This window comes from Nerophis lumbriciformis, linkage group LG21, assembly GCF_033978685.3.
Source record: "Nerophis lumbriciformis linkage group LG21, RoL_Nlum_v2.1, whole genome shotgun sequence".
NCBI classification, from domain to species: domain Eukaryota; kingdom Metazoa; phylum Chordata; class Actinopteri; order Syngnathiformes; family Syngnathidae; genus Nerophis; species Nerophis lumbriciformis.
Window position 1 is genome coordinate 26,294,169 of NC_084568.2, and position 19,104 is coordinate 26,313,272.

Consider the following 19,104-nt stretch of genomic DNA (forward strand, 5'->3'; position numbering starts at 1 on the left):
GCACTCCACCCTTTTCCGGGCGAGAACCATGGACTCTGACTTGGAGGTGCTTATTCACATCCCAGTCACTTCACACTCGTCTGCGAACCGATCCAGTGAGGGCTGAAGATCTTGGCCAGATGAAGCCATCAGGACCACATCATCTGCAAATAGCATAGACCTAATCCTGCAGACACCAAACCGGATCCCCTCAACGCCCTGACTGCGCCTAGAAATTCTGACCATAAAGGTTATGAACAGAATCGGTGACAAAGGGCAGCCTTGGCGGAGTCCAACCCTCACTGGAAACGGGTCCGACTTACTGCCGGCAATGCGGACCAAGCTCTGACTCTTGCAAAGGGAGCGAACCGCCACAATAAGACAGTCGTTACCCCATACTCTCTGAGCACTCCCCACAGGACTTCCCGGGGTAAATGGTCAAATGCCTTCTCCAAGTCCATAAAGCACATGTAGACTGGTTGGGCAAACTCCCATGCACCCTCAAGGACCCTGCCGAGAGTATAAAGCTGGTCCGCAGTTCCACGACCAGGACGTAAACCACACTGTTCCTCCTGAATCTGAGGTTTGACTATCCGGCGTAGCCTCTTCTCCAGTACACATGAATAGACCTTACCGGGAAGACTGAGGAGTGTGATCTCACGATAGTTGAAACACACCCTCTGGTTCCCCTTCTTAAAGAGAGGAACCACCACCCCGGTCTCCCAATCCAGAAGTACCGCCCCCGATGTCCACGCGATGTTGCAGAGTCTTTTCAACCAAGACAGCCCCACAGCATCCAGAGTCTTAAGGAACTCCGGACGGATCTCATCCACCCCCAGGGCGTTGCCATTGAGGAGCTTTTTGACTCAGCCCCAGAAATAGGAGAGCCCACCACAGATTCCCCAGGCACTGCTTCCTCATAGTTGGTGGGAATAAGGAGGTCTTCGAAGTATTTCCTCCACCGATCAATAACAGCTGCAGTAGAGGTCAGCAGCGCACCATCCTCACCATACACGGTGTTACAGTGCACTGCTCCCCCCCCTTGAGCCGGCGGATGGTGGTCCAGAATCGCTTCGAAGCCGTCTGGAAGTCGTTTTCCATGGCTTCTCCAAACTCCTCCCATGTCCGAATTTTTGCCTCTGCGACCGCTGAAGCCGCACTTCGCTTGGCCTGTCGGCTGCCTCTGGAGTCCCATGAGCCAAAAGGACCCGATAGGCTCTTTCTTCAGCTTGACGGCATCCCTCACTGCTGGTGTCCACCAGCGGGTTCTAGGATTACCGCCACGACAGGCACCAAACTCCTTGCGGCCACAGCTCCAATCAGCCGGCTCGACAAGAGAGGCACGGAACATGGTCCACTCAGACTGAATGTCCAGCGCCTCCCTCGTGACATGTTCAAAGTTCTTCCGGCGGCGTTCCCAGCAAACCCTCACAATGCGTTTGGGCCTGCCAGGTCTGTCAGGCATCCTCCCCCACCATCGCAGCCAACTCACCACCATGTGGTGATCGGTAGAAAGCTCCGCCCCTCTCTTCACCCGAGTGTCCAAAACATGAGACCGCAAATCCGATGACACAACTACAAAATCGATCATGGAACTGCGGCCTAGGGTGTCCTGATGCCAAGTGCACATATGGACACCCTTATGTTTGAACTTGGTGTTTGTTATTGACAATCTGTGACGAGCACAAAAGTCCAATAACAAAACACCACTCGGGTTCAGATCCAGGCGGCCATTCTTCCCAATCATGCCTCTCCAGGTTTCACTGTTGTTGCCAAGATGAGCGTTGAAGGCCCCCAGTAGAACGAGGGAATCACCCGGTGGAGCACTTTCCAGTACTCCCTCGAGTGAATCCAAAAAGGGTGGGTACTCTGAGCTGCCGTTTGGCGCGTAAGGCCAAACAACAGTCAGGACCCGTCCCCCCACCCGAAGGCGGAGGAAAGCTACCCACTGGTCCACTGGGTTGAACTCCAACGTGCAGGCTTTGAGCCGGGGGGCAACAAGAATTGCCACCCGAGCCCGTCGCCTCTCAACGCAAGCATTATAACTCCAAAACAACAAATGCTAATAATGCTTGGAAAAATGTATCTTTGTTAGTTTTACTAGAATAATAATCTTTTGTAAGGTTTGCAGACACAAGTTGTTTTTTTTACTCAATATGACAGTATAACTGTCATACTAAATATGAAAGTTGTATAAACATATCTCCAAAACCAAACATGCAATCCAGCTAAAGATGCCTGTAATATTGAATCTATGAAAAATAGTTTTTTTACTCAATATGACAGTATAACTGTCATACTAAATCCATCCATTTTCTTCCGCTTATCCGAGGTTGGGTTGCGGGGGCAGCAGCCTAAGCAGAGAAGCCCAGACTTCCCAGCCACTTTGTCCAGCTCTTCTCGGGGGATCCCGAGGCGTTCCCAGGCCAGCCTGAGACATAGTCTTCCCAATGTGTCCTGGGTCTTCCCCGTGGCCTCCTGCCGATCGGACTTGCCCTAACGAAAAAAGCAATACAAATGTATTCAAACATGTGAAATGTCTAAAAATGCCTGAAATATTGAATCTATGTGAGTTTTACTAGAATCATTTGTTTTTGTAAGGTTTGCAAATACAAAATCTTTTTGTTTTACTGGAAAAACATAGTTTGTAATGTTTGTAAAGACACAAGTTAGTTTTACTCAAGATGACAGTATAACTGTCATAATACATATGAAAGTTATATAAACATAATTCCAAAACCAAACATGCATTATGTCTAAAAATACCTGTAAAATTGTGAGTTTTACTAGAATCATTTTTTTTTGTCATTACTAAATCCAACCATTTTCTTCCGCTTAACCGAGGTCGGGTTGCGCGGGCAGCAGCCTAAACAGAGAAGCCAAGACTTTCCTCTCCCCAGCCACTTCTTCCAGCTCTTCTCGGGGGATCCCCAGGCGTTCCCAGGCCAGCCGGGAGACATAATCTTCCCAATGTGTCCTGGGTCTTCCCCGTGGACTCCTGCCGGTCGGACTTGCCCTAACACCTCCCTCGGGAGGCGTTCGGGTGGCATCCTGAGCAGATGCCCGAACCACCTCACCTGGCTCCTCTCAATGTGGAGGAGCAGCGCTTTACTCTGAGTTCCTCCCGGGTGACAGAGCTTCTTATCCTATCTCTAAGGGAGAGACCCGCCACCCGGCGGAGGAAACTCAATTTGGCCGCTTGTACCCGTGATCTTGTCTTTTCGGTCATAACCATGACCATGGGTGCAGGATGGGAATGTAGATCGACCGGTAAATTTAGAGCTTTTAATTCTGGCTCAGCTCCTTCTTCACCACAATGGATCGATATAGCGTCCTCATTACTGAAGACGCCGCACCGATCCGCCTGTGGATCTCATGATGCACTCTTCCCTCACTCGTGAACAAGACTCCAAGGTACTTGAACTCCTCCACTTGGGGCCATCTATGTATGTGCCATCGCCTCCTCAACCTGGAAATGGCACCCCACCCTTTACCGGGCGAGAACCATGGACTCGGACTTGGAGGTGCTGATTCTCATCCCAGTCGCTTCATACTCGGCCATCCAATGAGAGCTGGAGATCCTGGCCAGTTGAAGCCATCAGGACCACATCATCTGCAAAAAGCAGAGACCTAATCCTGCAACCACTAAACCGGATCCCCTCAACGCCATGACTGCGCCTAGTAATTCTGTCCATAAAAGTTAACAACAGAATCGGTGACAAAGGGCAGCCTTGGGCCGCCAAGGCTGCCCTTTGTGTGGTTTAGTCCAACTGGAAAGAGGTCCGACTTACTGCCGGCAATGCGGACCAAGCTCTGACACTGATCATACAGGGAGCGACCCGCCACAATCAAACAGTCCGATACCCCATACTCTTGTCTTTGAGCCGGGGGGACAACAAGAATTGCCACCCCAGCCTCTCATTGCTTGCAACGCCATAGTGGAAGAGAGTCCAGCCCCTCTCGAGAGAACAGGTTCCTGTGCGTCGAAGTGAGTCCAACTATATCTAGCCGGAACTTCTCCACCTCGCACACCAGCTCAGGCTCCTTCCCTCCCAGCGAGGTGACATTTCACGTCAGAAGAGCTAGCTTATGTAGTCGATGATCGGACCGCCAAGTGCTCTGCCTTCGGCTGCCGCTCAGCTCACACTGCACCCGACCTCTATAACCCAGCCCATGAGTGGTGAGCCCATTGGAGGAGGGAACCACGTTGCTTCATTGAGCTGAGCCAGCCAACAGGCGCTCGCCATCGTGCCCCACCTCTGGGCCTGGCTCCACAGGGGAGCCACGGGCGAGGAAAAATCTAGGACCTCGATTTGTACTTTTCATAAAGGTCTTTGAGCTGCTCTTTGTCTGATCCCTCACCTAGGACCTATTTGTCTTGGGAGAGCCTACGAGGGGGCATAGAAGCCCACAGACAGCATAGCTCCTAGGATCAGTGGGACACGCAAACTCCTCTACCACGATAAGGTGGCGGCTCAGAAAGGAGGTTATATAAACATAACTCCAAAACCAAACATGCATTATGTCTAAAAATGCCTAAAATATTGTATCTGTGTGACTTTTACTAGAATCGGTTATTTTGTAAGGTTTGTAAATACAAACATTTGGTTTTACTCACTATGGTAAATGGGTTATACTTGCATAGCGCTTTTCTACCTTCAAGGTACACAAAGCGCGTTGACACTATTTTTACATTCATCCATTCACACACACATTTACACACTGATGGTGGGAGCTGGCATGAAAGGCCCTAACCACAACCCATCAGGAGCAAGGGTAAAGTGTCTCCCTCAAGGACACAACGGACGTGACGAGGTTGGTAGAAGGTGGGGATCGAACCAAGAACCCTCAAGTTGCTGGAACGGCCACTCTCCCAACTGCGCCACGCCTTCCCCATGTATACTGTCTCTGTCTCTGTATCTGACAGTTATTTAAACATAACTCCGAAACCACACATGCAAAATGGCTAATAAGAGAAATGTATCTTTGTGAGTTTTACTGGAAAAAAATATTTTGTAAGGTTTGCAAAGACACGTCTTTTTTTTTTTGTTACTTAATATGACAGTCTAACTGTCATACTAAATATGAAAAGTTATAAACCTAACTCCAAAAACCAAACCTGCATTATGTCTAAAAATGCCTGTAATATTATATCTTTGTGAATTTTACTAGAATCAGGAGGTTTAAAAATACAAAAATTAAGTTTTACTCATAATGACAGTTATTTAAAAACTCCTAATCCACACAAGCAAAATGGCTATTGATGCCTAAAATAATAATGCATTCTACGGAGTTTACTCGAAGCATTTGCTTTTTCAAATCTTGCAAACACAAAAAGTAGTTTTTTACTCAATATGACAGTAATATTCCTAAAATCCTGAGATAATGCGAAAAAAGCCTGTAGTATTGAAACCATGTGAGTTTTACTAGAATCTGTTGTGTTTGAAATTTTTGCAAATACAAAAATTAGGTGTTTTTTTTAACCATGACACTCAATATGAGAATAAATTAAACATAGCTCCTAAACTACACTTAAAAATGAGCTAATATTGCCTGAAATAATGCATTCTTGTGAGTTTTACTCGAAACATATGCTTCTTTAAGGCTTGCAAAAACAAAAAGTAGTTTTTTACTCAATATGACAGTAATGTTCTTCAAATCCTGAGATAATGCGAAAAAAGCAATAAAAATGTATTCCAACATAATTCTTAAACCAACAATGCAAAATGTCTAAAAATGCCTGTAATATTAAATCCATGTAAGTTTTACTAGAATCAGTTGTTTTAGTAAGGTTTGCAAATACAAAAATTAGGTTTTACTCTGTCAAACTCAATATGACAGTTATTTAATCATAACTCCTAAACTACACATGCAAAATGGCTAATAATGCTTAAAATAATGCATCCTTGGGAGTTTTCCTCGAAATATATGCTTTTTTAAGGCTTGCAAACACAAAAAGTATTTTTTTACTCAATATGACAGTAATGTTCTTAAAATCCTGAGATAATGCGAAAAAAGCAATAAAAATGTATTCAATCATAATTTCTAAACTAAACATGCACAATGTATAAAAATGCCTGTAATATTTAATCCATGTGAGTTTTACTAGAATCAGTTGTTTTAGTAAGGTTTGCAAAAACAAAAATTAGGTTTTACACTTTATGAAAGTAAACTGTCACACTCAATATGATATTTATTTAATCATAACTCCTAAACTACAAATGCAAAATGTCTAATGATGCCTCAAATAATGCATTCTACGGAGTTTTACTTAAAACATTTGCTTTTTCAAATCTTGCAAACACAAAAAGTAGTTTTTTACTCAATATGACAGTAATATTCCTAAAATCCTGAGATAATGCGAAAAAAGCAATGAAATTATATTCAATCATATTTCCTAAATCAAACATGCAAAATATGTAAAAAAAAATCCTGTAGTATTGAATCGATGTGAGTGTTACTAGAATTGGTTGTGTTTGAAATTTTTGCAAATACAAAAATTAGGAATTTTTCACCATGACAATGTACACTCAATATGAGAGTAAATTAAACATAACTCCTAAACTACACTTAATAATGAGCTAATATTGCCTGAAATAATGCATTCTTGTGAGTTTTACTCGAAACATATGCTATTTTATGGCTTGCAAACACAAAAAGTAGTTTTTTACTCAATATGACAGTAATCTTCTTAGAATCCTGAGATAATGCGAAAAAAGCAATAAAAATGTATTCCATCGTAATTTCTAAACTAAACATGCAAAATGTGTAAAAATGCCTGTATTATTGAATCCATGTGAGTTTTACTAGAATCAGTTGTTTTTGTAAGGTTTGCAAATAAAAAAAAAATAGTTTTTTTTCACCATGACAATGTACACTCAATATGACAGTAAATTAAACATTACTCCTAAACTACACATCTAATATTGCCTTGAAAAAATGCATTTTTGTGAGTTTTGCTCAAAACATATGCTTTTTTAAGGCTTGCAAACAAAAAAAGTAGTTTTTTACAAAATATGACAGTAATGTTCTTAAAATTCTGAGATAATGCAAAAAAAGCAATAAAAATGTATTTCAACATAATTCCTAAACCAACAATGCAAATTGTCTAAAAATGCCTGTAATATTAAATCCATGTGAGTTTTACTAGAATCAGTTGTTTTTGTAAGGTTTGCAAATACAAAAAATATGTTTTACTCACTATGACAGTATACTGTCACACTCAATATGACAGTTATTTAAAAATAACTCCTAACTACACATGCAAAATGGCTAATGATGCCTCAAATAATGCATTTTACGGAGTTTTACTCCAAACACATCATTTTTTTTTAATCTTGCAAGCACAAAAAGTAGTTTTTTACTCAATATGACAGTTATATTCCTAAAATCCTGAGATAATGCGAAAAAAGCAATAAAAATGTATTCAATCATATTTCCTAAATCAAACATGCAATATGTGTAAAAATGCCTGTAATATTGAATCCATGTGAGTTTTACTAGAATCAGCTGTGTTTGAAATTTTTGCAAATACAAAAATATGTTTTTTTTCACCATGACAATGTACACTCAATATAACAGTAAATTAAACATAACTCCTAAACTACAAATAAAAATGAGCTAATATTGCCTAAAATAAAGCATTCTTGTGAAATGTACTCGAAACATATGCTTTTTTAAGGCTTGCAAACACAAAAAGTAGTTTTTTACTCAATATGACAGTAATGTTCTTAAAATCCTGAGATAATGCGAAAGAAGCAATAAAAATGTATTCCAACATAATTCCTAAACCAACAATGCAAAATGTCTAAAAATGCTTGTTTTATTAAATCCATGTGAGTTTTACTAGAATCAGTTGTTTTTGTAAGGTTTGCAAATATAAAAATTAAGTTTTACACACTATGACAGTATCTGCCACACTCAATATGACAGTTATTTAAAAATAACACCTAACTACTGATGCAAAATGGCTAATGATGCCTCAAATAATGCATTCTACGGAGTTTTACTCCAAACACATCATTTTTTAAATCTTGCAAGCACAAAAAGTAGTTTTTTACTCAATATGACAGTTATATTCCTAAAATCCTGAGATAATGCGAAAAAAGCAATGAAAATGTATTCAATCATATTTCCTAAATCAAACATGCAATATGTTTAAAAAATGCCTGTATTATTGAATCCATGTGAGTTTTACTAGAATCAGCTGTGTTTGAAATTTTTGCAAACACAAAAATATGTTTTTTTTCACCATGACAAATTAAACATAACCCCTAAACTACACATAAAATGAGCTAATATTCCCTGAAATAAAGCATTATTGTGAAATTTACTCGAAACATATGCTTTTTTAAGGCTTGCAAACACAAAAAGTAGTTTTTTACTCAATATGACAGTAATGTTCTTAAAATCCTGGGATAATGCGAAAAAAGCAATAAAAATGTATTCCAACATAATTCCTAAACCAACAATGCAAAATGTCTAAAATTGCTTGTATTATTAAATCCATGTGAGTTTTACTAGAATCAGTTGTTTCTGTAAGGTTTGCAAATACAAAAATTAAGTTTTACTCACTATGACAGTAAACTGCCCCACTCAATATGACAGTTATTTAAAAATAACTCCTAACTACTTATGCAAAATGGCTAATGATGCCTCAAATAATGCATTCTACGGAGTTTTACTCTAAACACATGCTTTTTTAAATTTTGCAAACACAAAAAGTAGTTTTTTACTCAATATGACAGTGATATTTTTACAATCCTGAGATAATGCAAAAAAAGCAATAAAAGTGTATTCAATCATATTTCCTAAATCAAACAAGCAATATGTGTAAAAATTCCTGTAATATTGAATCCATGTGAGTTTTACTAGAATCAGCTGTTTGAACTTTTTGCAAATACAAAAATTAGTTTTTTTTCACCATGACAATGTACACTCAATATGACAGTAAATTAAACATTACTCCTAAACTACACATAAAAATGAGCTAATATTGCCTGAAATAATGCATTCTTATGAGTTTTACTCGAAACATATGCTTTTTTTAAGGCTTGCAAACACAAAAAGTAGTTTTTTACTCAATATGACAGTAATGTTCTTAAAATCCTGAGATAATGCGAAAAAAGCAATAAAAATGTATTCCAACATAATTCCTAAACCAACAATGTAAAATGTCTAAAATTGCTTGTATTATTAAATCCATGTGAGTTTTACTAGAATCAGTTGTTTTTGTAAGGTTTGCAAATACAAAAATTAAGTTTTACTCACTATGACAGTATACTGTCACACTCAATATGACAGTTATTTAAAAATAACTCCTAACTACACATGCAAAAAGGCTAATGATGCCTCAAATAATGCATTCTACGGAGTTTTACTCTAAACACATGCTTTTTTAAATCTTGCAAACACAAAAAGTAGTTTTTTACTCAATTGACAGTTATATTCCTAATATCCTGGGATAATGCGAAAAAAGAAATAAAAATGTATTCCAACATAATTCCTAAACCAACAATGCAAATTGTCTAAAAATGCCTGTAATATTAAAGCCAGGTGAGTTTTACTAGAATCAGTTGTTTTTGTAAGGTTTGCAAATACAAAAATTAGGTTTTACTCACTATGACAGTATACTTTCACACTCAATATGACAGTTATTTAAAAATAACTCCTAACTACTTATGCAAAATGGCTAATGATGCCTCAAATAATGCATTCTACGGAGTTTTACTCTACCCACATGCTTTTTTAAATCTTGCAAACACAAAAAGTAGTTTTTTACTCAATGGACAGTTATATTCCTAATATCCTGAGATAATGCGAAAAAAGCAATAAAAATGTATTCAATCATATTTCCTAAATCAAACATCCAATATGTGTAAAATTGCCTGTAATATTGAATCCATGTGAGTTTTACTAGAATCAGCTGTGTTTGAAATTTTTGAAAATACAAAAATTAGTTTTTTTTCACCATGACAATGTACACTCAATATGACAGTAAATTAAACATTACTCCTAAACTACACATGAAAATTAGCTAATATTGCCTGAAATAATGCATTCTTATGAGTTTTACTCGAAACATGTGCTTTTTTAAGGCTGCAAACACAAAAAGTAGTTTTTTACTCAATATGACAGAAATATTCTTAAAATCTTGAGATAATGCGAAAAAAGCAATAAAAATGTATTCCAACATAATTCCTAAACCAACAATGCAAATTGTCTAAAAATGCCTGTAATATTAAATCCATGTGAGTTTTACTAGAATCAGTTGTTTTTGTAAGGTTTGCAAATACAAAAATTAAGTTTTACTCTATGACAGTATACTTTCACACTCAATATGACAGTTATTTAAAAATAACTCCTAACTACTTACGCAAAATGACTAATGATGCCTCACATAATGCATTCTACGGAGTTTTACTCTAAACACATGCTTTTTTAAATCTTGCAAACACAAAAAGTAGTTTTTTACTCAATATGACAGTTATATTCCTAAAATCCTGAGATAATGCAAAAAAAGCAATAAAAATGTATTCCAACATAATTCCTAAACCAACAATGCAATATGACAGTTATTTAAAAATAACTCCTAACTACACATGCAAAAAGGCTAATGATGCCTCAAATAATGCATTCTACGGAGTTTTACTCTAAACACATGCTTTTTTAAATCTTGCAAACACAAAAAGTAGTTTTTTACTCAATTGACCATTATATTCCTAATATCCTGGGATAATGCGAAAAAAGAAATAAAAATGTATTCCAACATAATTCCTAAACCAACAATGCAAATTGTCTAAAAATGCCTGTAATATTAAAGCCAGGTGAGTTTTACTAGAATCAGTTGTTTTTGTAAGGTTTGCAAATACAAAAATTAGGTTTTACTCACTATGACAGTATACTTTCACACTCAATATGACAGTTATTTAAAAATAACTCCTAACTACTTATGCAAAATGGCTAATGATGCCTCAAATAATGCATTCTACGGAGTTTTACTCTACCCACATGCTTTTTTAAATCTTGCAAACACAAAAAGTAGTTTTTTACTCAATGGACAGTTATATTCCTAATATCCTGAGATAATGCGAAAAAAGCAATAAAAATGTATTCAATCATATTTCCTAAATCAAACATCCAATATGTGTAAAATTGCCTGTAATATTGAATCCATGTGAGTTTTACTAGAATCAGCTGTGTTTGAAATTTTTGAAAATACAAAAATTAGTTTTTTTTCACCATGACAATGTACACTCAATATGACAGTATATTAAACATTACTCCTAAACTACACATAACAATGAGCTAATATTGCCTAAAATAATGCATTCTTATGAGTTTTACTCGAAACATGTGCTTTTTTAAGGCTGCAAACACAAAAAGTAGTTTTTTACTCAATATGACAGAAATGTTCTTAAAATCCTGAGATAATGCGAAAAAAGCAATAAAAATGTATTCCAACATAATTCCTAAACCAACAATGCAAATTGTCTAAAAATGCCTGTAATATTAAATCCATGTGAGTTTTACTAGAATCAGTTGTTTTTGTAAGGTTTGCAAATACAAAAATTAAGTTTTACTCTATGACAGTATACTTTCACACTCAATATGACAGTTATTTAAAAATAACTCCTAACTACTTATGCAAAATGGCTAATGATGCCTCACATAATGCATTCTACGGAGTTTTACTCTAAACACATGCTTTTTTAAATCTTGCAAACACAAAAAGTAGTTTTTTTTACTCAATATGACAGTTATATTCCTAAAATCCTGAGTTAATGCAAAAAAAGCAATACAAATGTATTCAATCATATTTCCTAAATCAAACATGCAATATGTGTAAAAATGCCTGTAATATTGAATCCATGTGAGTTTTACTAGAATCAGCTGTGTTTGAAATTTTTGCAAATGCAAAAATTAGTTTTTTTTCACCATGACAATGTACACTCAATATGACAGTAAATTAAACATTACTCCTAAACTACACATACAAATGAGCTAATATTGCCTGAAATAATGCATTCTTATTAGTTTTACTCGAAACATATGCTTTTTTAAGGCTTGCAAACACAAAAAGTAGTTTTACTCAATATGACAGTTTAATTCCTAAAATCCTGAGATAATGCGAAAAAAGCAATAAAAAATGTATTCCATCATAATTTCTAAACCAAACAGGCAAATTGTCTAAAAATAACTGTAACATTGAATGCAAGTGAGTTTTACTAGAATCAGTTGTTTTTGTAAGGTTTGCAAATACAAAAAAAAGGTTTTACTTACTATGACAGTTATTTAAACTATATGTATCGTTGTGAGTTTTACAAGAAAAAATATATTTTGAATGTTTACAAAAACAAAAGTTAGGTTTTTTTTACTCAATATGGTGGTATAACTGTCTTACTAAATCCATCAATTTTCTTCCGCTTATCCGAGCTCGTGTTGCGGGGGCTGCAGCCTAAGCAGAGAAGCCCATACTTCCCTATCCCCAGCTACTTCGTCCAGCTCTTCTCGGGGGATCCCGAGGCGTTCCCAGGCCAGCCAGCTGATATAATCTTCCCAATGTGTCCTGTGTCTTCCCCGTGGCCTCCTGCCGTTTGGACTTGCCTTAACAAAAAAAGCAATACAAATGTATTCAAACACAACTCCTGAACAAAACATGTAAAATGTCTAAAATGCCTTTAATATTGAATCTATGTGAGTTTTACTAGAATCAGTTGTTTTTGTAAGGTTTGCAAATACAAAAATTAGGTTTTACACTTAACTTTATAACTCAATATGTGTGGCAGTTATACTACCACACTCAATATGACAGTTATTTAAACATAACTCCTAAACTACACTCTGTGAGTTTTACTCGTAACATTTTCTTTTGTAAGGTTTGCAAAGACACAAGTTAGTTTTTTTTACTCACTTTGACAGTATACTGTCACACTCAATGTCAGTTATTTAAACATAACTCCTAAACCAAACATGCAAAATGGCTAATAATGCCTGTAGAAATGTATCTCTGTGAGTTTTACTGGGAAAACATATTTTGTAAGGTTTGTAAAGACACAAGTTAGTTTTTTGTTTTTTACTGAATAAGACAGTATTACTGTAATACTAAATATGAAAGTTGTATAAACACAACTCCAAAACCAAACATGCATTATGTCTAAAAATGCCTGTGATATTGTATCTGTGAGTTTTACTAGAATCAATTGTTTTTGTAAGATTTGCAAATACAAAATTTAGGTTTTACTCACTATGACAGTTATTAAAACATAAATCCTAAACAACAAATGCAAATAGCTAATAATGCTTGGAGAACTGTATCTTTGTTATAGAGAGCCTGCTGACCAACCATCTCTGTCTGGATTGGAGCCTGCAGTGCCTCAGACTGGAAGTCTCTCCAGAGAGTGGTGAGGACAGCGCAAAAGATATTCAGGAATCCTCTTCCTCCTATCCAGGAGATCGCAAAAAGCGCTGCCTGACCAGGGCTCAGAAAATTTGCAAAGACTCCTCCCACCCCCACCGAGGACTGTTTTCACTGCTGGACTGTAGAAAGAGGTTCCGCAGCCTCCGAAGCAGAACCTCCAGCTTCTGTAACAGCTTCTTCCCTCAGGCCGTAAGACTCTTGAACGCATTATAATTAAATTATCCCCTCAATTCCCCTCAAAATGGATTAACTCGCTGGAATAAAAAAACACAATATAACATACACCCATAAACGTGGGCGCATGTGGAAAAAGTGCAATATATTTATCTGCACAGTAATCTTTTTATTTATTTATTTATATATATTTAAGTATATTTATTTATTTTATATATATATTTATATTTATTTATTTATATATGCACCTTATTGCTTTTTTATCCTGCACTACCATGAGCTTATGTAACAAAATTTTGTTATCTGTGCTGTAAAGTTAAAATTTGAATGACAATAAAAAGAAAGTCTAAGTCTTTACCAGAATAATGATCTTTTGTAAGGTTTGCAAAGACACGTTAGTTTTTGTTTTTTTTACCCAATATGACATCCATTTTCTTCCGCTTATCCGAGGTCGGGTTGTGGGGGTAGCAGCCTAAGCAGAGAAGCCCAGACTTCCCTCTCCCAAGCCACTTCGTCCAGCTCTTCTCGGGGGATCCTGAGGCGTTCCCAGGCCAGCCGGCTTACATAGTCTTCCCAATGTGTCCTCTGTCTTCCCCGTGGCCTCCTGCCGGTTGGACTTGCCCTAACAAAAAAAGCAATAAAAATGGATTCAAACACAACTCCTGAACAAAACATGTAAAATGTCTAAAATGCCTTTAATATTGAATCTATGTGAGTTTTACTAGAATCAGTTGTTTTTGTAAGGTTTGCAAATACAAAAATTAGGTTTTACACTTAACTTTATAACTCAATATGTGTGGCAGTTATACTACCACACTCAATATGACAGTTATTTAAACATAACTCCTAACTACACATGACCATTTTCTAATAATGCATGAAGAAATGTATCTTTAAGAGTTTTACTAGTAATATTTTCTTTTGTAAGGTTTGCAAAGACACAAGTTAGTTTTTTTTACTCACTTTGACAGTATACTGTCACACTCAATTTCAGTTATTTAAACAAACTCCTAAACCACACATACAAAATGGCTAATAATGCCTGTAGAAATGTATCTTTGTGAGTTTTAATGGAAAACAATATTTTGTAAGGTTTGTAAAGACACAAGTTAGTTTTTTTTACTCAATATAACAGTATAACTGTCATACTATTTATGAAAGTTATATAAACATAACTTCAAAACTACACATGAACATTTTCTAATAATGCATGAAGAAATGTATCTCTGTGAGTTTTACTCGTAACATTTTCTTTTGTAAGGTTTGCAAGACACAAGTTAGGTTTTTTTACTCACTTTGACAGTATACTGTCACACTCAATATCAGTTATTTAAACATAACTCCTAAACCAAACATGCAAAATGGCTAATAATGCCTGTAGAAATGTATCTCTGTGAGTTTTACTGGGAAAACATATTTTGTAAGGTTTGTAAAGACACAAGTTAGTTTTTTGTTTTTTACTGAATAAGACAGTATTACTGTAATACTAAATATGAAAGTTGTATAAACACAACTCCAAAACCAAACATGCATTATGTCTAAAAATGCCTGTGATATTGTATCTGTGAGTTTTACTAGAATCAATTGTTTTTGTAAGATTTGCAAATACAAAATTTAGGTTTTACTCACTATGACAGTTATTTAAACATAAATCCTAAACAACAAATGCAAATAGCTAATAATGCTTGGAGAACGGTATCTTTGTTATAGAGAGCCTGCTGACCAACCATCTCTGTCTGGACTGGAGCCTGCAGTGCCTCAGACTGGAAGTCTCTCCAGAGAGCAAAGACTCCTCCCACCCCCACCGAGGACTGTTTTCACTGCTGGACTGTAGAAAGAGGTTCCGCAGCCTCCGAAGCAGAACCTCCAGCTTCTGTAACAGCTTCTTCCCTCAGGCCGTAAGACTCTTGAACGCATTATAATTAAATTATCCCCTCAATTCCCCTCAAAATGGATTAACTCGCTGGAATAAAAAAACACAATATAACATACACCCATAAACGTGGGCGCATGTGGAAAAAGTGCAATATATTTATCTGCACAGTAATCTTTTTATTTATATATTTATATATATTTAAGTATATTTATTTATTTTATATATATATTTATATTTATGTATTTATATATGCACCTTATTGCTTTTTTATCCTGCACTACCATGAGCTTATGTAACGAAATTTTGTTATCTGTGCTGTAAAGTTAAAATTTGAATGACAATAAAAAGAAAGTCTAAGTCTTTACCAGAATAATGATCTTTTGTAAGGTTTGCAAAGACACGTTAGTTTGTTTTTTTACCCAATATGACATCCATTTTCTTCCGCTTATCCGAGGTCGGGTTGTGGGGGTAGCAGCCTAAGCAGAGAAGCCCAGACTTCCCTCTCCCAAGCCACTTCGTCCAGCTCTTCTCGGGGGATCCTGAGGCATTCCCAGGCCAGCCGGCTTACATAGTCTTCCCAATGTGTCCTCTGTCTTCCCCGTGGCCTCCTGCCGGTTGGACTTGCCCTAACAAAAAAAGCAATAAAAATGGATTCAAACACAACTCCTAAACCAAATATGTCTAAAATGCCTGTAATATTGAATCAATGTGAGTTTTACTAGAATCAGTTGTTTTTGTAAGGTGTGCAAAAACAAAAATTAGGTTTAACACTTAATGACTGTATGACTGCCACACTCAATATGACAGTTATTTAAACATAACTCCTAAACTACACATGAACATTTTCTAATAATGCATGAAGAAATGTATCTTTGTGAGTTTTACTAGTAACATTTTCTTTTGTAAGGTTTGCAAAGACACAAGTTAGTTTGTTTTACTCACTATGACTTTACGGTCACACTCCATATGACAGTTATTTAAACATAACTTCTAAACCACACATGCAAAATGGCTAATAATGCCTGTTGAAATGTATCTTTGTGAGTTTTACTGGGGAAAAGATATTTTGTAAAGTTTGTAAAGACACAAAGTAGTTTTTTTAAATTAAATATAACAGTATAGCTGTCATACATATGAAAGTTATAGAAACATAACTCCAAAAGCAAACATGCATTATGTCTAAAAATGCCAGCAATATTGTATCTGTGTGAGTTTTACTAGAATCAGTTGTTTTTGAAAGGTTTGCAAATACAAAATGTAGGTTTTACTCACTATGACAGTTATTTAAACATAACTCCTAAACAACAAATGCAAGATAGCTAATAATGCTTGGAGAGATGTATCTTTTTTATAGAGAGCCTGCTGACCAACAGCATCTCTGTCTGGACTGGAGCCTGCAGTGCCTCAGACTGGAAGTATCTCCAGAGAGTGGTGTGGACGGCGGAAAAGATCGTCAGGACTCCTCTTCCTCCTATCCAGGAGATCGCAAAAAGTGTTGCCTGACCAGGGCTCAGAAAATGTGCAAAGTCTCCTCCCACCCCCACCAAGGACAGTTTTCACTGCTGGACTCTAGAAAGAGGTTCCGCAGCCTCCGAAGCAGAACCTGCAGCTTCTGTTACAGCTTCTTCCCTCAGGCCGTAAGACTCTTGAACGCATCATAATTAAATTATCTCCTCAACTCCCCTCAAAATGAATTAACTCGCTGGAATGAAAAAAACAATGTAACATACACCCATAAACGTGGGCGCATGTGGAAAAAGTGCAATATATTTATCTGCACAATAATCTATTTATCTCTTTATATCTATTTATATTTATTTATTTATTATATATATATATATTTATATATTATTTATATTTATTTATTTATATATGCACCTTATTGCTTTTTTATCCTGCACTACCATGAGCTTATGTAACGACATTTTGTTATCTGTGCTGTAAAGTTCAAATTTGAATGACAATAAAAAGAAAGTCTAAGTCTTTACCAGAATAATGATCTTTTGTAAGGTTTGCAAAGACACAAGTTAGTTTTTTTTACTCAATATGACAGTATAACTGTCATACTAAATATGAAAGTTGTAAAAACATAACTCCAAAACCAGACAAGCAATCCGTCTAAAAATGCATGTAATATTGAATTTATATGAGTTTTACCAGAATCAGGTATTTTGGTAAGGTTTACAATTGCAAAAATTAGGTTTTACTCATGACAGTATACCTGCCACATTCAATTTGACATGTATTTAAACATAACTCCTCAACCACACATGCACAATAGCTAATAATACCTGGGGAAATGTCTCTTTGTGAGTTTTACTAGAAAAAATATATTTTATAAGGTTTTTAAAGACACAAGTTAGTTTTTTTTACTCAATATAACAGTATAGCTGTCATACTATATATGAAAGTTATATAAACATTACTCCAAAACCAAACATGTATTATGTCTAAAAATGCCTGTAATATTGTATCTGTGTGAGTTTTACTAGAATCAGTTGTTTTTGTAAGGTTTTCAAATACCAAAATTATTTAAACATAACTCCTAAACAACAAATGCAAAATAGCTAATAATGCTTGGAGAGATGTATCTTTGTTATAGAGAGCCTGCTGACCAACAGCATCTCTGTCTGGACTGGAGCCTGCAGTGCCTCAGACTGGAAGTATCTCCAGTGAGTGGTGAGGACGGCGGAAAAGATCATCAGGACTCCTCTTCCTCCTATCCAGGAGATCGCAAAAAGTGCTGCCTGACCAGGGCTCAGAAAATTTGCAAAGACTCCTCCCACCCCCACCAAGGACAGTTTTCACTGCTGGACTCTAGAAAGAGGTTCCGCAGCTTCCGAAGCAGAACCTCCAGGTTCTGTAACAGCTTCTCCCTCAGGCCGTAAGACTCTTGAACGCATCATAATTAAATTATCTCCTCAACTCCCCTCAAAATGAATTAACTCGCTGGAATAAAAAAGACAAGACAACATACATCCATAAACTTGGGTGCATGTAAAAAACTGCAATATATTTATTTGCACAGTAATCTATTTATCTATTTATCTATATTTATTATATATATGTATATATATATATATATATATATATATATATATATATATATATATATATATATATATATATATATATATATATATATATATATATATTACTTATATATTATTTATATATATTTATTTATCGAAATATGCACCTTATTGCTTTTTTATCCTGCACTACGACATTTTGTTCTTATCTGTGCTGTAAAGTTCAAATTTGAATGACAATAAAAGGAAAGTCGAAGTCGAAGTCTTTACTAGAATAACGATCTTTTGTAAGGTTTGCAAGTTACACAAGTTAGTTTTTTTTTTCTCAATGGTAATATACAGTATAACTGTCATACTAAATATGAAAGGTGTATAAACATAACTCCAAAACCAAACATGCAATCCGTCTAAAAATGCATGTAATATTGAATCTATGTGAGTTTTACCAGAATCAGGTATTTTGGTAAGGTTTACAATTACAAAAATTAGGTTTCACTCATAATGACAGTATAACTGCCACATTCAATTTGACATTTATTTAAACATTACTCCTAAACCACACATGCACAATGGCTAATAATGCCTGGAAAAATGTCTCTTTTTGAGTTTTACTGGAAAAAAAA